The sequence below is a fragment of the Ambystoma mexicanum genome, chromosome 5p (assembly GCF_040938575.1).
Source record: "Ambystoma mexicanum isolate Mex_15411 chromosome 5p, UKY_AmexF1_1, whole genome shotgun sequence".
NCBI classification, from domain to species: Eukaryota; Metazoa; Chordata; class Amphibia; order Caudata; family Ambystomatidae; genus Ambystoma; species Ambystoma mexicanum.
This window is the reverse complement of record NC_090930.1, coordinates 1360337792-1360354614: the sequence shown is the minus strand read 5'-3', so window position 1 is coordinate 1360354614 and position 16823 is coordinate 1360337792. Positions and strand designations below refer to the sequence as shown.

The 16823-nt window shown below is 45.2% G+C and overlaps 1 protein-coding gene across 1 annotated transcript in view; it reads left to right on the top strand.

The window, feature by feature from the left end:
- Positions 1-16823, top strand: part of DNAH5 (dynein axonemal heavy chain 5) — a 4235244-nt gene that overhangs the window by 3774591 nt on the left and 443830 nt on the right. The gene's annotated exons all lie outside the window — the stretch shown is intronic.

Genomic DNA, 16823 nt, shown 5'->3' with positions numbered 1-16823 from the left:
GTACTGTTTGTTAAGTGAGGATGAATGTTTTGCTAATTGCTGATTAGTCAATACAAAATTAATGCTTCAGGTTTTCAATATCATATTTTGATGCAGTACTAACACCATTCTCCATATATTCACGAGTGCTTAAATTACTGATCATAAATCTACCTGCACTGTGCTGCCTGCCGCCCTGCCCTGACCTTGTAGCTCAGGCTGTACTTTGCTACGGTTATCACATGTGAGTCCCCTTTATGTCCTTTCCTTCACAGTCCAGGAAGCAACAGCAGTAGTGTATCCACAGACGTTGGTGTCGGGGGTGTGCATACTTCTAGTTCCTCTGCCCCCCCATACCCCCACACAGATAAGCCCTCTACCTCAGTGCACTTTGGAGTTTGGCTATTTCTATGCATTTGTCACAGCAGTATCTTTTAAATTGCAAAATGCTGCTTTGGCACACACATGGCATGAGCAGGGATGTAGACAGCTGTAGCAGTGTCGCTATCATTACCTGACCTTCCTTGCATTACATTGTGCAGTATGTGCATGATGCTCCAGTGTTCTGGGCAAAAAAACATTACGGAGACCCTGTACTTTAGTGTGAAACCAGTAGTCCTTAGGTTTGACACCCCAGGAGAGCACCTGGGCTACGTGATGCAAACACTGGTCTTGAGCCTATGTATGAGGAGGTTTGGAACACTAAAGCCCAAACAAAATATTTTGAAAGGATATTGTTGGATTCTTGTGATTCATATTCTCTTTTGCTGTGCTGTGAAGTGATTTTCAACAGTGTCCAACTGGTCAACCCAAACAACATGTATGCAAACTCAGTGTTTTTTAGTATTTTCCAATTCTTCTAGATACCTATTGTATATTTTGGAGGGTACTTATCTGTTCAAGAAGGAGAACCTTTTTAAAGGATTATATTGGGATGAACAAGCTGTATGGGCATTTCAAGCACTTCAGGCCTTTCATTCTAGTCCTCTTTTGGTTCACGCAGATATTTCTAAAGCCTTTAATATTGAAATCAATCATTTGGAGCTGTTTTGTTATGGGTGCAGAATGAAGATCAAATGGAGCATCCTGTTTTGCATTTGTCCTGTGCCCTTAACATTTATGTAAATCAGTATTTCCTTATAGTGCCGATCCAAGACGTCAGCCTCTAACACTTGTCAGTTCTGTATAACACTTCATGTGTACCGTTACACATTCAGACTGCAAGTGTCGTGTCATTCGAAAGCACGTCCATTAAAAATTTCAGTAAAACCATACAAGATTTCTGCATCCACATACATCCACATGGCCACCCATCACCACACAGTAGAGAATAATTTTTCTGCCGTATGTTTACAACTCTGTTATAAGTACCTCTGAACACGGTATCTGCCACTGAACGCCCATTACGTACTTAAAAAACATACTATTTTGTCTCCCATCACCTACCATCAAGTGGCACTTACATGGTATATGCTTTCAACATTTTCATTTACACATATCACCCATTGTAATATCCAAACAGGAACTCTCTTCTTTCCTTCCGACAATGCTACCAATTCTTTTCCACACTAACCCATCTCCTACATAAATTGTAAAAATATTGCACCAAAACCAGCACTGCATGTATTTTACCAACCTGCAGCTGTGGTTCTCTTTAGGCTGGACTATTGCAACAGCCTCTTTCTAAATCTGAAACACTTGTGTATGAGCACGATAGAAATAAAATATCAATATCAATCTGCCTGCTTCTACTCTCCCCACTCTGCAACTCATCCAGTACAGGACTGCCCAACTTGGCCTTGGCCTCAAGCCCAGGGATCGTATCTCTCTGGGACTGAAATGTCTGCACTGGCTCCCAGTGCCTGTGAGGGTTAAGGTCAAAACCCTCTGCATTATCCACAAGGCCTTCTGGGCCCTGGGGCCTCAACACCTTCAACTCTCACTTCCTAAATATCTCCCTGCTCGAGCTCTTCGCTCATCCGCCTCCAACTCCCTTAGGGTCAGTCGCTTCTCCAAGCAACCAGTTGGTGGTAGATCTCTTTCTTTGGCTGGGGCCTTCCTCTGGAACAGCCTCCCTGCCTCCCTGAAACTTGAGGAGAACCATCTCCGATTCCGGAAGCACCTCAAAACCATTCTCTTTGCTTCTGCTTTTTCTCATCCTCTCCCCTGCTGACTTCCTGGCTGAACCTGATTCTGCACTGCTTACCTGGCCACCCTTTGATCTCTGGCCCAGGCCACCTCCCCCCGCCAGTCGCACCCATGCACTGCCTTTCTGGCAACCCCCGCTCCTGGGGACTGTTTTCTGTGTCCCTAACAGTCCCACCACCACCTGATGCCTACGGCCTTTGGCCATGCACCCAACAGTCTAGGCCTTGCCCACACCCAGCACAACATAACAGAGCCATGCAGACGATCATTTGGCCTGGTACCACAATCCACAAACGTAACATGGGCAGCAGCACTTTTACCCAACCCCCGCACCATAATACAGTGATGCTTGTAAACATGTAACACTTAGCAGAATCCACAAACATACCACAGTGTCCAGCACCCCAACCCACTTCCATTCACATAGCATTGTATTACTGCCAACCAAACCACAAAATCTTCACAACATTGGCTGTGCTCCCAGCACTGTATTAAGTGCACAAAACCAATACTGCATAGTGCAGTACAGTACTCAGCACTCCGCGCAATGGACCCTACCCAAGCCGATAAAATGAGCAGTTCAACCCTATCCACTTCTATGCACACAGTACTTCCACACTGCACCCAGTCCACACACTGCAGGACTGTTCACTCCATTAGCTGCAGCCATGGGCTAAACACTGTAGGGTGTGCTAACACTCACCACACCCATGAAACCAAGAATGTATGCAATGCTGACAAACCACACACACAGGGCAACAATGTCAAACCTACTTGCAAACAGGACACATAGTTGTTGGTGCAAGGCCTCCACCCATGCATCGAATATGCTACAGCCTTACCATACGCAACACACCGTAGTACAGGCTATGTTACAATGTTCATGTCATGTGAAATGCACTCACCTTCTGCAATTGAATTGCCACCAGTCATCACAGTAAGAGGGCGCCGCACGAGCTATCGTGCCGTAAGAAAGGCTGCCTGCATTCACCACACATGGTAGTTGCCTGTGGAGGGACCCGCGAATTGGCGCAGTACACACAGATACTGCAGCCACGCCACCGTCTTCTTCCACCTAATGACATATCTCAGATGAACCACTTCTCACTCCCCCACCCTTTCCATCCCTTCTTCCCACCATTATATGGCATAAAGTATGTTTGCCAGGCCTTTTCGGCACGGCACTGTCCTCCGATACACCATGGCGGCGTTTCCTAAAAATGTTGACACGCAGCACGCTTCCCTGCAGTCAACCACCGGCTGCGTCCAATATTCCCCGACATCACGGCATACTGCAAGCCAATGAGACTTTTGTCTGCGGAGCGAACAGGGAAATGGGTCCGAGCAGGATTTTTGAGACATACATTTCAGTTCTTTGCAACAAAAGTACTAGTCGGATTTCCACCAAACATACAAAAGCACGCTTTCGGAACCAAGCCCCAGCTCCTGCCACAAATTTGGTTAAAATCCGTCCAGCCGTTTGAATTGTAGCTGTATGCAAATATTTTGCCCATTCAGTCTATGGAGAAAAAACATGTTTTGGGACCCCCCTATACCTTTTCCCGCCCTTCCACGAAACCTCACCCAATTTTCCTAAAAAAATCAGCAAAGTTTTATCCAAATTCGTCCACGTCGAGCAAAGTTATAAGCTGCCGAAAAAGTGGTCTTCCCATGGGTTTAGCAACTTAACCATAACTGCACGGCCGGTACCGTGGACTGTGTAATATATATATATATATATAAATCCAGGATTCAACAGCAAGGAAAATGCCGTTCCGGCAAGTAGCACTCCCATGTTGTAAATGCCAAAGTTCAGAAGGGCCAAGAAGGAATTGCCAAGGTTTGAAAAATATAACAACCTTTATTCAACAACATGCAATCAATGTTAAAATCTTCATTGCCCAAAATAAATCATGCCGGCAGGCAGCCCGACGCGTTTCACCACAAACGTGTGGCTTGTTCACAGTAACTCCACCTCTTCCCAGACAACATTTAAAACACCTTTGTGCTGAACACTGACACAGTGACTTCTACTACAGACTGAAAACTTTGCAGCCATATTGGTTAGGGCTAACTGAATACTTTCTCTGGCTGTTGCAATAACAATTTGGCCAACAGATTTTTACTTTTAAAATCTATAATGAATCTCGTTTCTTCCTGTCTCAGTAAGCGTTCAGTATCACCTCCTCTCGGTCCCACAAACACCTTGTATATGCCAAAGAATGTCAGCCCTTTAGGATCACCATCATGGAATTCAGAAAAATGTTTGGCCATTGATAAGCACAATCCTTATTTTTAATGGCTCTTATGTGTTTTAGAATGCAGACTTTCAATTTGCATTTTGTGCTTCCTACATACCATTTGAGGCATGGACAAGTCAGTACATAAACAACACATTCTGATTCACACATGATTTTGCCCTTGATTTATATGGGATGTTTCAGAATAGGATGGGTGTATGTGTTGCAATTCTGGGCATATTTGCAAATTTTGCATCTTGTGCATTTGAAGAAACCATCACCACTATTGGACAGCCAGTTCGAGCTTACTCCTGTATTTTCAGGTACCCTATAATTGTTGACTAATTTGTCCTTAATTGAGACACTTTTGCGAAAGGTGATGTCAGGGCGTTCATTCAAAGCCCTGCCCAGATCTTTATCAGCCTTCAGTACTTTCCAATATTTGTTCACAATTTGTTTTATGGTGTGTGAATGGCCCCCAAATGTTAAGATAAGCCTGATGGCATTAGCTTCTTGTTCACACGTTGAATTGTATATTTGTTTAGTCAATAATTGATGTCTCTACATATCTCGTGCTTTCAGATATGTTCTCTCAATTACTTTTTTGGAATAATGTTGTTGCAGGAAACTTTGTGCCGTAACTTGACTCCCTGAATCAAAATCTGAAATATTACTGCAATTCCTGCATATTCTGATGAATAACCCATGTGGAATGCTCCATATGAGATTTTTCGATGTCCACTTCTTGCATGCAGATAGACGCTTGCACCTGTGGATTTTCTATGTAGTTCACATACTACTGTTTGTGCAATTATTTTTACTTGTACATCCAAGAATACTACAGAGTGCAAACTACGATGTTCCGTAAATTTCAAATTGCAATTGTTGATGTTGAGAGATTTGACAAATTCGAGCCACTTCTTTTCACTGCCATCCCAAATTTGGGATGGCAGTGAAATCCCAAATTTGGGATGGCAGTGAAAATAAGTGGCTCGAATTTGTCAAATCTCTCAACATCAACAATTGCAATTTGAAAATTACATGGCCTGCGGTAGCAGCCATGTAGTCATGGTTAAGTTGCTAAACCCATAGGAAGAGCAGTTTTTGGGTGTCTTATAACTTTGCTCCCCCTTGGCGAATCCTCACCAAACTTTGAAGTATATGGCCCACTCTTAATGTTTTTGCAAAGTTTGGTGAGGTTTGGTCAAGGGGGGGCAAAGTTATAGGGGGGGGTCCCAAAATTTATTTTTTTCCCATAGACATAATGGGAAAACATTTCTGTCGCGCCTACAGCCCAAACTGCTAGACGGATTTTCACCAAATTTGCGGTAGGAGCGGCGGCTTGGTCCCAAAAGCGTGCTTTTGTTAATTTGGTGTAAATCCGTCCAGTCTTTTTTTTTTAAATGACTAAAACGTAAGGGAAAAAAATTACTGATATCTATGTCCGCTCCACGGACTCACTTCACTGTTTGGTCCATGGACTGGCCTCTGATTGGCTGTTCGGTCCACGGACTGGCCTCGGATTGGCCAGAAAAATTTGTTGACTTTTGCGTGGTCTGCGCACAGCGGGAAGGGGCCGCTAATTAGGTGGTGAGAAAACGTGAAATGCGTCAGTTTTCCTGAAACGTCCGCCATCTTGGATTTGCAGACTTTTTTGGGGTCCGCTGACAGCGCAGTGAAAACATTAAAAAAAAGCAGCATTGCACTTGTCAAACTCAACAAACAATCTCTGGGTATGTGGGCGGGATGAGGATTGGTTTGGATATGGCCATAAGAAGTAAAAAAAACGGGTTGTTTCACCCCCGAAAGTCCACGAACACTCCAGATGACCTGGGGCAGTCCTGCGGTGTTTGCGGACACTTCAGATGTCCTAGGACATCTGTACCTAGTTCTGCATTACAGGGTTGGGGAAAAGCAGTTTTTGGATGGCTTATAACTTTTGCGCCACTCAATGAAACTGCACGTAATTCTGCAATTTCCTTTTAGAACTAATCCTAAATGGTTTTACAAAGTTTTGTGGGATTCTGTCAAGAGGGGGCAAAATTAGAGGGGGGGTCCGAAAATAATTTAAAGGCATATAAATGTGATGTCATTTGACAAATCTGCACAACATTTGGCAAAACTATTTTGGATCTGGATATAAATCGTTTTCTAAAGTTTGGTGGGATTTTCTCAAGAGGGGGCGAAATTAGAGGGGGGTCTCAACATTTTTAGATGGCTTATAACTTTGTTGCTATTTGACGAATGTGGACAAAAGTTTTGAGAAAGCTTATAGACCCAACCTTCAATGTTTGTGTAAAGACTGAATGGATTTTGTCAAGTGGGGGCTAAGTTATATGACTATTGTATGTACATACATCTTGACACTTTTTTCAAAATAAAACATGGGCGGATTTCGAGCAAACTCGTGAGGAGCATTGGCAAGGACATTAAAGCATGGTTTTGCAAATGTACCCGGGTTTTATTTTGTGACAAGTGTAATAATGTAGGTACAAAAATAGTCATATACCTTTGGTGACTGAGGTATAGCATGTGGCCGTGGGCAGTAGCCAGATTGTCTGGGTCATGGCATAAGGTCATGACGCGGACAATCTGGCTACTGGCCATGACCGCTAGGGACGAAAAATGGTGTTAAAGTGGCTATGTCTACCTGGGACCGGCTATGTGGTAAAGTTATTCGAAGGTAGGATAGGTTTGAAAGGGAAAAAAAGTGCTTGTGGTAATATGTTCATAGGGTTTTGCAGGCTGCCATGGCAAGGGAAGAGGGGCTGTGTACGGAGCCCCGCCTTCTCTTTCCATGTTGGCTGTCTTGGAAAAGGATTTTCCTTCCTAAAAAAGGAGAATAATAATCGCCGTCCCGCTATAGGAAGAAAAATCTATGTTTTAGCACACTGGGTTCCCGCTTTGGGAACCAGGGGTGCTAATGGCCTTTATCCCCCATTTCAGGAGCTGCAATGGACGATAATGTTCCATAGCCCTCCTTATTTATTCATTTATTTATAACGCACCAATGCCTGCAGACATCAGGCTGTGTGGTTACAGTATTTGTTGAGGAGGATGAGGTGGAGGAAGACAGCTTACTACTTGCTGAGAAAGGAACAACCTTTCTGAGAGCATTGCGGTCATTGGATTTGGTGTGGCGGCAGATGGAGTCGGTCCCGTAGGAGTACTGTCCAGGTAGTCTCCGACTGAGTGCACTCACTGCATTTCACTTTGGTAGCTTTAGCCTTTGGTGCACTCCCAACAGTAGCAAAGAACTGGCACACCCATGATTCGATCTTGGTGCTAGAAGTAGGCACTTCCTCTACCTCATCTTCTTGGTCCTCTTCACTGTCTTTTAAAGTACTTCACATTTTTTGTTGTGAAGGTCCTACAGCTGGTGGTGGTGGTGGCGGCTCTTGGGGAGGAGGGATGGCAATAACTGATGCCATTTTTAAGATAAATAGTAGTTTTGATAAAATTCTTCCAAACATGTACTGTGTACTAGATTGGTAATGGATAATGAGTACGAAAAGGTGTCGGGGGTGTGCAAGGGAAATTTTGAAGTTGAAAGTTCCTAGATCAGTAGAAAATGCAGTTCCGAACTGTCTTCGAAGCACAGATACGATCACGAAGTGCAGACGCCTTTGCGAACACATCATCATGCCGCTCGCAAGCGTATGGTCACGTGACACTGTCCAAAAGGTCTGCGATGAAGTCAGACGTTCCCGGACATCTACGGATGCAAAATTATTTCAAAAAGTTGCAAAAAGTGTATAGGCATGTTAAAAATGATGCTACAAGGTGGGAAATGGCAGAGTTTTAAGGTGAAACTTTGTAAATTGGACACAAATATTGCTTATGGGCTAAGTATGATATTAGTAAGTTGTAGGAAAATAGCATGCACTGGTAAAAACCCATGAAATTCACTGAAAAAACTGTGTTAAAGGGACGTTATGGTTTAGTTGCACTACTAAAAACCTATGAAATTCAATGAAAAAACATTGTTATGGGGACGTTATGGTTACAGGTAAAACCGAAAAAAAAAAAACAGAAATTCGGTTTCTCGCAGATTTATCACCACTGTCACCGGAATAGGAAACATACCCAGTGAAGATGGCCAGAAGGCAGTAGACCACAAGTAGGATTCAGAAGAGGTGCCCACCACCAGGACCTCTGTCTTATCCCTGTTGAGTTTGAGCCAATTGGCGCTCATCCAGTCTCCCATGGCCGCCAGGCAGTCACAGAGGCGAGACGACACCTCCCTCCGGTCCAGATCTAAACGGGCCAGGATCTGAGTGTCGTTTGCATAAGAGTAACACCTGAAGCCGTGAGAGTGGATGAGGTTAACCAACCGCTGCATGTAGATGTTAAATAACATCGTGGACAAGTCAGAACCATGGGGGACGCCACAAGAAAGAGAGTAAAGAGAGGAAAGAAAAGGAGGTCAAGTTACTGATCGGCCCCTGTTGGTCTAAAAAAGAAGTAACCCACGCCACAACAGAACCCGAGATGCCAATGGAGGCCAATGGAGGCGAGGCGGTATGGAAGTATGGGGTGGTCGACAGTGTCGACGGCCACCGTCAGATTGAGTAAAATCTGGGCCCCCACACCACCTCTGTTGACCTGCCTGGCCATATCATCCACCACTGCTACTAAGACACTCTCTGTACCTCTCCAAGGGCGGAAACTGGACTGAAAGGGGTCAAGCACAGCAAAAGACTCAAAAAAGCCAGAAATTAGTGGAGATACCAATGCCTCAAGATGTTTCCTAAAGAAGGGAAGCAAAGAAATAGGACGGAAGTTAGATAGAACAGAAGCATCTCTTCTTTAAGAGAGGGACTACAAAAGCCTGTTTAAGTTCTTTAGTAACTGACCCTGAGCTGCAAGAGAAGTTTAAAGCCTGAGCCACTAAAGGAATAATCTCAGGTAAAAGATCCATAAGAATGAACAAGGGGATAGCATCAGACAGAGCTGCAGATTTTAGGTGGGAAATTGCCTTCAACACAGCCTCCTCAGTAAATAGCAGAAAGGTAGCCCAACTGGGAGTAGCTGGCTGGGTGCAGCAGTCAGCTGCTAAACTAGAGCTAACCTGAGAGAGTTGAATATTACTGCGAATGTCATCAGTTTTCGAGTGAAAAAGCTCAGCAAGTGCATCACAATGTGACTGCGAAGCAGGAGCAGTCGGTAGAAAGTGAGTAGTAGAAGAGAAAGATTTAACAAAAGCAAATAGCTCTTTAGATTGATTAAGAGCTGTTTCGATATTATGTGTAGAAAAACCTGTTTGGCTGATTTAATAGCCAAATGATAATTTCTAGAGAGTGAGGTGAGGATCAATTTGTCACCAAGACTATAGGAGGAGCGCCCCTTGCGCTCTGCTTGACCTAGCCCCTGCTTAGCTGCTTTTAGTTCTTCTGTGAACCAAGACTGAGACGGGCGTCCACGCAGATGCATGCTTTTAAGAGGCGCCAATTGATCAGCAGTGGCTGAAAGCGCCTGAGATAAAGTGGAAAGATCCAGATGCATGTCACTCTGACACTAGGTCTTAACCACAGATACCAAAAAAGACATATCAATGCCATGCCAGTTCCTCCTTAAGACAGTGCATCTATATATATCACTGAAAAATGTTGTTAGGAACCGTACGGCCCAAGGACTGAAAACCCACAGCGACGAGCCGGGTAATACAATAGGAGAGAGGGGCCCCCCCACCCGCACAGAGGCACCCCCACAAGGCCAAGACTGATACTCGGCAGTCAAGGGGCATATCCCCATATACCTCAGCCGTTGGCAGATCGACAGGGAAGCCACAGGCATAGGGTCAAGGACTCTTCCTATAGCCCCCCCCGACTGCGGCGGGGGCAACGAGGCACGCGGTACCCGGAGGGTGAAAGGCGAATAAGGAAGAAGGCAATTTACCCGGGGCACACTTTCAACCAAGCACACCCCGCCACATCAGGAAGACAACGCAGGAACACCCAAGGCACAATCAAGCAAAATCAAGCTGCCTAGGAACAATTAATCCCAGCGAGTCCTCACATAGCAAGGGCAATGTCCAAAGCAAAGGGGAAAGGGGGTGCGACGCAACTAAACCAGCAGTCAGCTAAACAAGACCCCAGCATAATCCAAATGTGGGCGTCAGATACCCCCATAGCCACCAGAGGAAGACCGCAGGAAGACCCACCGGTGGACTACATCCCCCGCAACGCAAGTAGCCAACCCCCATCAAGGGACGATATGCACACCTGGGTCGTAGAGCTGCAAGACAAACTTATGTCGACGGTTCAAGACCAGTTTGCCACAATGAGAGCCGACATGAAACACGCGGTTCAAGACCTAAGGCAAGATGTAGCCAAACTGAAAGAAAGGACGGACACGTTAGAGAAAATTGTGCAAAACGTTGACGAAGAATCACAGCAAATTAGCGAAGCCCAGGAACACCTTATGCGAATAACCCACAACTTAGAAATTCAATGCGAGGACCTAGAAAACAGATCACGCAGGTCTAACATCCGCATAAAAAACATGCCTGAGTCTGTCCTGGACAAAGACCTTAATAATGCGGTACAGGAAGTGTTCAGGGACTTAATCGAAGCACAAGAAGCGGACAACATAGGCATTGACAGGATACACAGAGTAGGCCCGAAAAGAACTGGCGCCCCTGGGGAAAGACCTAGAGACGTACTGGCAGCCCTCACATCGTACCCGCAGAAGGAACTTATACTGAGGAGAGCGAGACAGGTAGACCACATTAGGATGAATGGGGCAGACATACAGCTCTACCAAGACCTGGCATCTGTGACGCTACTAAAAAGAAGGGAAATGGCACCACTAATGAAAGAGCTGATCGCAAAAGAAATAAGGTACAAATGGACATTCCCTTTTGGCCTGCTATTCGAGTGGGAAGGAAAACAAAGAGTGACATCTTGGGAAGAAGGGCTCCACATCATGGACATACGTACAGAGGAGGAAAGAGATAGGAGCATCAAAGCTAAAAGGGAACTGCAAATGAGGCCGAGAGGTTGGGAGGTGGTTCGGCAAAAAAGGAAACCAAGTGGGAGGGGGAATGCCAAACCGGCAACAGCAGAAGAGAAGAACACCCATACAGGACGATGACAGGGGACTTCCCCAGACTTCTGAACTGGTAGTGGCACTCTACAAAGGAGATCAGAACAAGTAATTCCCAGCGGCCCGGCTGGGAATCAGGTACGAACACGCAGAAAGTCTGAGGAATATGCAGGGTTTAGGACTCCCCGCAAAAGTTAACCCGAGTCCACAGAGGGCAGGGAGCGATAGGCACAACGCCCTAGCATCCATAGGTACCCGGGCCCTCCTCGGGATCAAAGTTGGTTGTTTGTTTATTATGGGGGGGGAGTTGGGACGTTGGGGGGGAGGGAACGGGGGCCTACTCCGGAAGACAACCGTGATCACAACACTCGGGCTCACATGATACCTGATCTTGGTCAACTGCAATGGGGAAAATCAGAATATTAACGTTAAACGTTAGAGGCCTGAACTCCCCTGTGAAGAGGAAGAAAATAGAGAATTTGCTTAAGAGGGAGAAGGCAGACATATTACTCCTCCAGGAAACACATATAAGAGCACAAGACAGAGGGAAGGTCTCACTCAGAGGGTACAATGTACTGGCACAATCGAACGCCACTGAAAAGAGAGCGGGGGTTCTAATTGCCATGCGGGGGGGAAGGGACGCAACACTAATAGATAAACAGACAGACAGGGAGGGGAGGTTGGTGCTCGCCAATGTACGGCTAGAGGGCCTTAAGCTCACCCTGGCATCGATATACGCGCCAAACACAGGTCAAGACGGATTCTTGCGAGATGCGATGGGAAAATTGGAGGGGTTTGCGAAAGGAGAGATCATACTGGGGGGCGACCTCAACATGGCATGGCAGCCGCAATTAGATAGAAGCTCAGAGAGACCACTAAACCAAGGGGCCCCATCCAGGCATCTCAAACAAAAAATGGATCAATTGGCGTTGTGTGATGCTTGGAGGGAACTGAAGGGTCAAAACAAAGGCTACACATACTATTCACATGTCCATAATACGATGTCCCGAATAGACTACATCTGGGTGTCGGTGGGAATGTTGGGCAAGGTGCAGGGGATGGAACTAGGCCCTATTGCAATCTCGGACCATGCGCCACTTTGGCTGGACATACAGACCGCAGAGAAGGGGGGGGCTTTGGCGTTGGAGACTCCCACAGGATCTCCTTTTGGACCCGGTGACTAGAGAAGCAATTAGAGACAAGATTGTAGAATACTTCGAACAAAATGACACAGGGGAGGTCCCATTGAGTATGGTGTGGGAGGCGTTCAAAGCAGTTACCCGGGGACACATGATAGCTCTGAAAGCCACCAAGGACAAACAAAGGTATGGATGGGAAAGAGAACTAGAAAATAAACTCACTGATATACGAGAGGAACTACTAATACACCCTACCAAAAGCCTTAACAAAGCACTGAGACACACACACGGGCAACTGGAAATGCTCCGCAATAAAAAGGCAGAGACATCCCTCCTCTACCTTAAGCAGAGATACTTCATCAAAGCAAACAAGGCAGATAGATTCCTAGCGAGACTACTCTCCACAAAACATAAATCATTTACAATACTAAACATTAAAGACGCACAAGGCGAACCCCAAACACGCACTAAGGACATAGGGGAGGTATTCAAGACATTCTACCAAAAACTATACACGACCGAGCGCCCAGACGAGGGCAACCAAAACAAATTCCTGCAGTCCCTCCCCATCCCTAAGATTACGGAAGAACAGAAAATAGCTTTGGAAACTCAAATCACGGAAGAAGAGGTGAAGAAAGCAATAGCAGAACTCCCGCATAACAAGGCACCAGGCCCAGACGGCTTCACAGCCCCCTTCTATAAAAACTATGCAGATATCCTCGCCCCATTCCTAACAAAACTGCTAAACACCTTCAAAGAAAGCGGAAATGTAACCCCATCCATGAATGAGGCTAAAGTCCTGGTGTTCCAGAAACCAGATAAAGATCCATCCCTCCCGGGTTCTTACCGCCCAATAGCATTGATTAATCTAGACTCCAAAATTTACACAAAGATCCTAGCAGCCAGGCTCTCACCGCTTCTACCCTCCCTAAGAAAACCCAGACCAATCAGGCTTTATCCCTGGTAGGCAAACCCACGACAACATAAGAAGATTGACACACTTAATAGAAAAAATAGGCATTACACACACGCCAGCCATACTACTCTCACTAGACGCCGAAAAAGCTTTTGACCGAGTGGAATGGTCTATACTTTTCAAAACGCTAGAGCATATGGGGTTTGGAGAAAAATACATAAAAATGGTCAAAGCCAACTATAACTCCCCATCAATAAGGATAGCGGTCAACGGAGAAATCTCACAGGGTGGAGATTACCAGGGGGACAAAACAAGGATGCCCATTATCTCCCCTCCTATATGCGATATTCCTAGAACCAATACTAATCAAGATCAGGGAAACCACCCAAATAAAGGGGATAGAGATGGCAGGCAGACAACATAAGGTAATAGCGTATGCAGACGACATGCTACTAGCCTTGGAGGATCCAGAGAAGTCTTTACCACACACACTACAGGAATTGGAGGCGTTTAGGGAGATATCAGGCCTAAAAATCAATAGGAGCAAATCCGAAATACTACTATTGGCAGGGGACAAAGAGGCACAGGGAAGGGTGGTGGGCGCATTAGGCTTAAAGCATGCAACAGATGGAATCAGATACCTGGGCATCACACTCACGCATAGGGTGGACTTACTGTACAAAGGCAATTACCCCTCTCTACTGGCCAGAGTGAAAAAGGATATGGAGCGATGGTGCCCGCTAAGAATCTCATGGTGGGGTAGAATCCAGTCGGTGAAAATGAATATTCTACCTAAGCTACTGTACCACTTCCACGCCCTCCCGATAACAATTCCAAATTCATTCTTCAAAGCATTGTCAAAGACAATTTCAGCATATGTCTGGAATAAGAAGCCCCCAAGAGTCGCAAGATCGATCCTCACGACACACGTCAAAGAGGGGGGAATGTCACTTCCACACTTCAGGAAATACTACCAAGCAGCGCAATTATGGGTCCTGAAAGAATGGCTGGGGGATGACCAACAATCGATCTGGGTAAGTCAAGATAGGGCAGTCGCCAGAACCTCGTTGGAAGAGATTCTCTGGAAGCTAAAACAACATAGACATCCGAATCTCCGAATTAGCAAAATCATGAAAACTACATTGAGCGCATGGGATGAATAGGCACGGAAGGGCTCCATGACTACTGTGACAGCACCATTCACGCCCATATGTAGGAATCCACAATTCCCACCAGGACAAGAGCCTGGGGCCTATGAGAAATGGGAAGAGGCAGGCTGTAGGAAAATAGGAGAAATGTTCCTCAACAAAGAAGTACGATCCTTTGCAGACTGTGAAAAGATGTGGAACTTGACAAAGGCGGATAGCTACAAGTACGACCAACTCAAACACTGGCTGGCAACGCCAGAGATTACCCAGGCGGCCACAAGGGAGTTAACCAATTTCGAAAAATACATCATATCCAACTCAGGAACTAAGAAACTAATCTCCACACTATACTACTTCATCAATGCCCAAGACGAAGAAATAAAATGGACTTATATGAAAAGATGGGAAAGAACACTAGGGGAAGAAATCCCAATTCAACAGTGGCAGAAGCTGTGGACGGGCATTCCCAAACTAACACGAGCGGTGCAGACCAGGGAAATGTGGACAAAAATAGTCACGCAATGGCATTACACTCCGGAGAGGCTTAACACTATGTACCCGGGAACGTCCGACCGCTGTTGGAGAGGCTGCCCAGAAGCTGGCACGTGGAGGCATATCTGGTGGGACTGTCAAGGGGTCAAAGGATTCTGGTCGGAATTGATAGCAGAAATGAAAAAAATGTTCCCAGAGGCGGATCAACTGGAGGAGAAAGTGTGGCTATGCGGCCTGACAGGGCATCAGTCCAAGAAATACAGTAAGGCACGATGGAGAAGCTTCATGAGCCTGCTCATAGCGGCCTGGGATACCATCGCACAAAACTGGAAAAAAAAATATCCACCACTAATATACACCTGGTTGCAAAAGGTCTGGTCGCAAATGAAAATGGAAAAGATCACACTCCACCTACAGGGCTTGAATGGGTCCTTCGTGAAGGAGTGGGGGGGAGTTCTGGAGTACCTTCAGTCGAACTATATGGCACAATGGTGCCCACACAACATCAGAATCATGGACATATTTACCTCATAGACAATCCTGAGAAAAGTCGGAGCATGGAACAGGCCTTCCGGATAGAGGGGTAGGAGAGGGAGGGGGGGGGGGATCCAAGGGGATGTTACTTCGTTATATTGTTTTTTTTGTTACGCTGTAAAACAATAAAAATATGTTTTAAAAAAAAATTTAAAAAAAAGAAAAATGTTGTTAAAGGGTGGTTATGGTTACAAGTAAAACCGAAAAACCTCCGAAATTCGCCCATTATTTCACCATGCACTGACTGCTAAGATTAACACCCAGGACATCAAAGATGACATCACACATTTCATTGATGACATCACTGATGACAATTACATGTGAAATTAATTTGGATGAAAAGTTCCTACAAGGGGTTGTGTTTATAATGTTGGTAACAAGATGTCAGGGGTCATCTATTAAAGAATGCACTCATCTAAACAGCATTGTATTGGAATGTTGTTGTTAATACAGGAACCTAATCATACATAAACATAAGCAATGGATGCAGCATGCACCATAGAAGTACACAATTTATAATATTGTAATTTTGGATAGTACAATACTGAATGCTACCTTATCAGAGTTTTGAGTAATGTTAATCATGTAATAACTAGCTAACAATTCAAGACTTACTACACACTTGTGCTAGTACAAACAATACATATGAAGGCCCACAATGCATACAAATCAGAGGCACATACAGAGACACTAAAGTAAGGAAGAAAGAAACAGCATCATCAGAAAATGTTAATAACATTAAGTTTATCTTCATGTATACAAATTAATTGTGTGGTTGAGGCCTGCATATTGCCCCATGTATATGCACCATGAGCTGACACCAAACCCTTAGGAAAGTACTGTAAGAAAATATGACAAGGTTAACGTCTAGATATATTGCACCTTTTGAATTTTAATATTCTCAACAAAACCATGCATGCAGGAGCAGCGGCTTGTTTTCAAAAGTGTGCTTCTGTAGATTTGGTGTAAATCTGTACAGTAGTTGGTTTTTTTAAACTGCCAAAAAGTAGGTACAAAAAAAGTTTGATATTTCGGTCCGGTGCACAGACTCACTTCCTGATTCGTGGACCGTGGACACGTCTGGGCCAATCAGGGAGTGGCGTGGCATCAAACGGGCCCGCTGATTGGATGCTCGAAAGCGTGAAGTGCGTAATTTCTTTTTACGGTCGCTACAGATGCT